The 5,257-nt window shown below is 38.5% G+C and overlaps 1 pseudogene; it reads right to left on the bottom strand.

The window, feature by feature from the left end:
• Nucleotides 1-217: 217 nt before the first annotated feature.
• On the bottom strand, nt 218-2,404 carry LOC138174910 (zinc finger protein 664-like; annotated as a pseudogene).
• Between the last annotated feature and the right edge of the window lie 2,853 nt (nt 2,405-5,257).

The raw sequence follows: 5,257 nt of genomic DNA, 5'->3' as shown, positions 1-5,257 counted from the left end.
TGGCCATATACATGAAAAAATAGCTCAAAAACATGCTTGATAACTGAAAACAATTTTAAATATGGCTCATTTCATACATAAATAGGTTCAGGAAATATTGGGTTCTTAATTTAAGGTCCTCCATAATTTGGTCCAATTTACCTAGTCAATTTTTACTACTATACCCCAATACTTATAACCTATCCTTCCTATTCCACCTCCTCCCCATATACCCCCAAATCATTCCTAACTGCCTTTCCTCTTTCTGTTCCCTTCACCTGGAATGTCCTTCCCTCTCTTTTCCATTTCTCTATATCCAAGTGGTGTTCAATGCACAACTCCCATTCCCATAGCACCTAGCATTATTAGGCAAATGGAAGAGCACAGAAATAAATACTGAACTAGCATAGCTGAAACCTTGCCTGTCAAGATGGTGCTCTCACCAGTGTGGCTAGCTTATGTTTCTTTTAAGCATGAGTTGTTTGATGCAAAATAAGATGTGAGCTCTGACCAAAGGCTTTCCCACATTCATTACATTGATAGGGCTTCTCCCCAGTGTGGATTCTCTGATGGACAATAAGATACCATGTTTCCCCGATAATAAGACACTATCTTATCATTATTTTTTTTTGGACAAGGCTTATTTTCAGGGGAGGGCTTATTTTAATGAACATTGACAGCAATTTTAATAAACAGGTAAATATGAACAAAAAAATGTACCTTTATTCAATAAGCAAATCACTGGGGAAAAACAGGATGACACGCTCACTGCTGCAGCTCTGATTGGATGCAGCTCGGAGTGCGGCATGCGTTTCACCCGAGGGGGGGAGGTGGTGCATACAGAGGGTACCGTAATGTAGCATGTAGCTCAGGGGATAACCTTCACTACAGTATTAATCTCAATAGGGCTTATTTTCGGGGGAGGGCTTATTTTAGAGGAATCTTACACAGTAAGGGGAGGGCTTATTTTCGGGATAGGTCTTATTATCGGGGAAACACAGTAGGAACTACAGCTGAAGGCTTTCCCACATTCATTACATTCATAGGGCTTCTCCCCAGTGTGGATTCTCTGATGGACAATTAGGCTTGAGCCCTGACTGAACATTTTCCCCCATGCATTGCATTTATAAGTTTTTTCTCCAGTATGGATGCTATGATGTCATATAAGGTATGAGCTCCTTGTGAAGGCTCTCCCACACTCCTGACATTCATAATGTTTCTCGCCAGTGTGGACCCTTTGATGTACAATAAGGGTAGAGCTCTGACTGAAGGCTTTCCCACATTCATCACATGAATAAGCATTCTGGATTCTCTTGTGTGTAGCAAGTTTTGAGCCAAGATTGAAACTTCCCCCCAGTTTTTCACAGTTCTGGCTTTTTTCTCCTGAGGAGCTTGTCTTATCTTTGTCCATAATTCTTTTGAAATGTTGGTTCTCTTCCTTTACTATCTTCCGTGTAGGGATTATTAGTTGCCTCACTTCTCCTCCACGTTCCCCTTCACAAGCTTTTACAAACCCAGATCCCAGGAGAATATCTTGCTGGAGTCTTCCTGATGTCACTGAATGGGATCCTTTTTCTTCAGAGATTTCATCACTTCCAGGTATGATCTTAACACCCAAGGAGGCCACAGTCCTGTGATTTCAGTCCTTGTGTCTGGTGATCACAGTAGGTAGCAGAGAAGTTCCAGTAGATGAGTACTTGTTGAGTGACATCAGATTTGACACCCTGGTTTTTCCCAGAGGTACTTTTTTCCCCCAGGGTACTTCTAGTCTCTCGATAGGGGTTGAGACTCAAGGAATTGCCTCTGTACTTTTTCTCCCACCCACTCCTCTGGCCTCCTGGGATCTGGTTGGTGGAGATCAACTCTTGTCTGACTTTTACTTCCCTGAAACTTCTTAGAGTTGGAATCATCATGTATCCTTTCCTGTCCTCAAGGGCTGTTCCTGTTATCCCAGTGGCTAGGAGAAGATCATAAGAGTCCAATTATTATTTGGGCTCCTGGGTTTTGGCACCAAAATGTTGGGGTTCAGAGTGGGGAGAGCTGGTTCAGATTTTGAAAAAATTCAATTAGACCCTCTCTTTAGCCAAAGGGAGCTTTATTAATGCAAAAGCATGTGGGCCTAAGACAGCAAAGAGCTAAACAAAGACCATATCTAACTTTTCTAAAATTCTTTTTACCTTCTTACCTTCTTTTTTGTTTATTTTGAAAGGGTGAGGTTGAGGTCCCCCATTAGTATAGTTTTTTTTCTATTTCTTCCTATAAGTAACTTTTCTGCTGAGAATTTGGATCCTATCCCACTTGATTCATATACATTTAGTACTCATATTTCTTTATTGTCTATGGCACCTTTTAGCAAGATGTAGTTTCCTTCATTATTCATTTTAATTGGGTCTATTTTTGCTTTATCTTTGTCTGAGATCAGCATTGCTACTCCTGATTTTTGTTGTTGTTTAAGCATAATATATTTTTCTCCAGCCTGTTCCCTTTACTAGATACTTACAGCGTATCTACCTGCTTCAGATGTGATTCTTGTAAAATAACATATTGTAGGATTCTAGTTTTTAATTCATTCTGCTATCTACTTCCATTTGATGGAAGAGTTCATCCCATTCACAATTATGATTATTAACTGTGTCTTTTTCTCCATCCTACTTCTTTTCATGTTTCTTTTTTTTCTCTTCTTTCACCCTTTTCCTCCCCAATAGTGTTTTGATTCTTACCACTGCCTCCTTCAATCTACTATCATCTCTTCTATTGGTCCTCCTCCCTTTTGTTTCCCTCTTCCCTTCTTCTGTGTCTTCCATCCACCCACTCCCTTTTCCCCCCCTTTCTCCTCTTGCTTCCCTATAGGGTAATAAAGGTTTCTATAAGCCACTGAATGTGCATGTTATTCCCTCTATGAGCTAAATCTGATTAGAGTAAGGTTCAAACAATCCTCGCCCCCCTCCCTTCTTTGCTTTTACTGTAGTAAGTCTTTGTCCCGCTTCATGGTATATAAATTATAGTATTCCACTACCCCTTTTCCTCATCTACCTGTACAATACATTTTATACCCCTTAACTTTTTACCATCACATCAAAGTGAAATTTTACCCACAACATTTGCCTATATATAGCCCTTTTAACTGCCCTTATAAAGATATAGCTCTGAAGAGTTACAAATATCATCTTTCTGTGTAGGGATGTAAATAGTTTAACTGTATTGAATGACATGTTTTTTTTTCCTGTTTACCTTTTTGTGCTTCTCTTGAGTCATTTATTTGAAGATCAAATTTTCTGTTCAGCTCTGTTTTTTGTTTATTTTTTCCCATCAGGAATTATTTAAAGTCCTCTATCTGATTGAATGTCTTATCTTTTACCCTGAAACCTTATGCTTAATTTTGCCAGGTCATTGCTTCTTGGTGATTACCCTAGTTCCTTTGCCTTTCAAAATATCCTATCCCAAGTCACTGATTCTTTAATGTAGAAGCTTCTAAATTCTGTATAATTCTAACTGTTGTTCCAAGATATTTAAATTATTTTTTTCTGGCTTTTAGCAATATTTTCTCCTTGGCATGATAATTCTGGAATTTAGCTATAACGATCCTTGCAGTTTTCATTTTGGAATCTCTTTCAGGAGGTGATCAGTAGATTGTAGGATATCAGTGCAGTTTTCCTTGAAAATTTCTTGAAAAATCTTATCCAAGCTGTTTTATTGATTATGACTTTCTGGTAGTCTAATAATTCTTAAATTATTTTTCCTTAATCAATTTTCCAGGTCAGTTCTATTTCTAATAATATATTTCATGTTTTCTTCTATTTTTTTCTTTCTTTTGATTTTGTTTTATTGATTATCTCTTATGGAATCATTATTTCAACTTTCCCAATTCTAATTTTTAAGGAATTGTTATCTTCACTGAATTTTTGTCCTTCCTTTTCTAAGCTGACTCTCTCTTACATACCTCTCTTCTTTTTTTTATTTTTTTTTTACAATTTTTCTTTTACCTCTACTAGACTTTTAAACATCCTTTGTAAGCTCTCCCAAGAAGTTTTTTTGGTCTTAAGACCAATTTATATTACCCTTTGTGCTTTTAGGTGTAGGTAAATTGACAATGGTGTCCTCTTCTCAGTTTTTGTTTTGATCTTCCCTGTCACCATGGTAACTTTATATGGTCGGTGATCATTTTTTGCTTCGTGCTCATTATGATTGCCTATTTCCTGACTTTTAAAGTTGAGCTCTCCATAATCTTTCTTTACAACTTGTCTAATGTGAAGGTATTTGTAGAACCTATATGGGATTGCATGACACCATAGGGGAGGGGGAGAAAATATAGAACTCAAAAGCTTGTGGAACTAAATGATGTAAACTGAAAGTAAATACTCAATCACTTATTTTTTTTAGAAAGGAAAAAAGAGAGATATGAGAAGAACCTTTATCCCACCCCTTTATAAATGTTACAGGTCCACATGTACTTCTAGATTGTGTGTATTTTGAAAGTGTTTCCATGTATTTATCAGTTTTGCTGAATTAACCACTTTCCTTTATTTTTTTTTTGTCTTTCAAATATTATTTGTTTTGTAAAATGTCTCTGGAAGTGGTAAAGGCAATGATACTGGTAGAAATTATGATGATATAAAAATAAAAGAAATGAATAACTCAAGAAAAAAATTGAGCTCTCCTACTAGAGTACAGGGGGCACTACCCCAAGCTTCTTGTGCTGAAGACCAGGGGCCTAGTCACTGGGTTTTTGTGCTGGGGCCTCAAGTGCTGGAAGCTGGAGTTTGTTGTGGTCTGGCAGCTTACCTGGTACTGATCTGGGGTCCTATTGTTAGTGTCTGCCCTATGCTGAGGCCAGGTGTGGATTTTCTGCATTTCCCAGGGCTACACTAAAGCACGTGAAGACTTGGTCCCTAGAAAATGCCTGCCAGCTAATAACTAAACCAAAGTACAGGTAAGTCTGGCAGCCAGAAGATGTCTATCTGCCCTGGCCTGCCCTGAAGCTAATGGAATTATAGCAACTAAAGGACACCTGTCCCCTTGGGGCTATACTGAAGCATGTGGTTATTCTGGTAACTGTAGCCTGCCAGTTCCCCTCTCTGTGTTAATACAAGTGGAGGTGGGGGGGAGAGGGGCATTTCTGGTATTGGTGTTTGCCTGCCCCACCACACATAGGCTCAGAATCTCTCACTGGTTTGCTGATGTGGGATTTAAAGATCTCCCATGCCCCATGGACGTGCTGACATAGCAGAGCAAGAAAAAGCGGAAAGCGGAAAAAGAAAAAAAAAAAAGCCGAGCTAAC

Source organism: Petaurus breviceps, unplaced genomic scaffold (assembly GCF_028583685.1).
Source record: "Petaurus breviceps papuanus isolate PSGF00001 unplaced genomic scaffold, PetGlider_PUasm1.0 76, whole genome shotgun sequence".
NCBI lineage: Eukaryota > Metazoa > Chordata > Mammalia > Diprotodontia > Petauridae > Petaurus > Petaurus breviceps.
The sequence above is the reverse complement of the archived record's forward strand: the minus strand, read 5'-3'. Positions and strand labels throughout refer to the sequence as shown.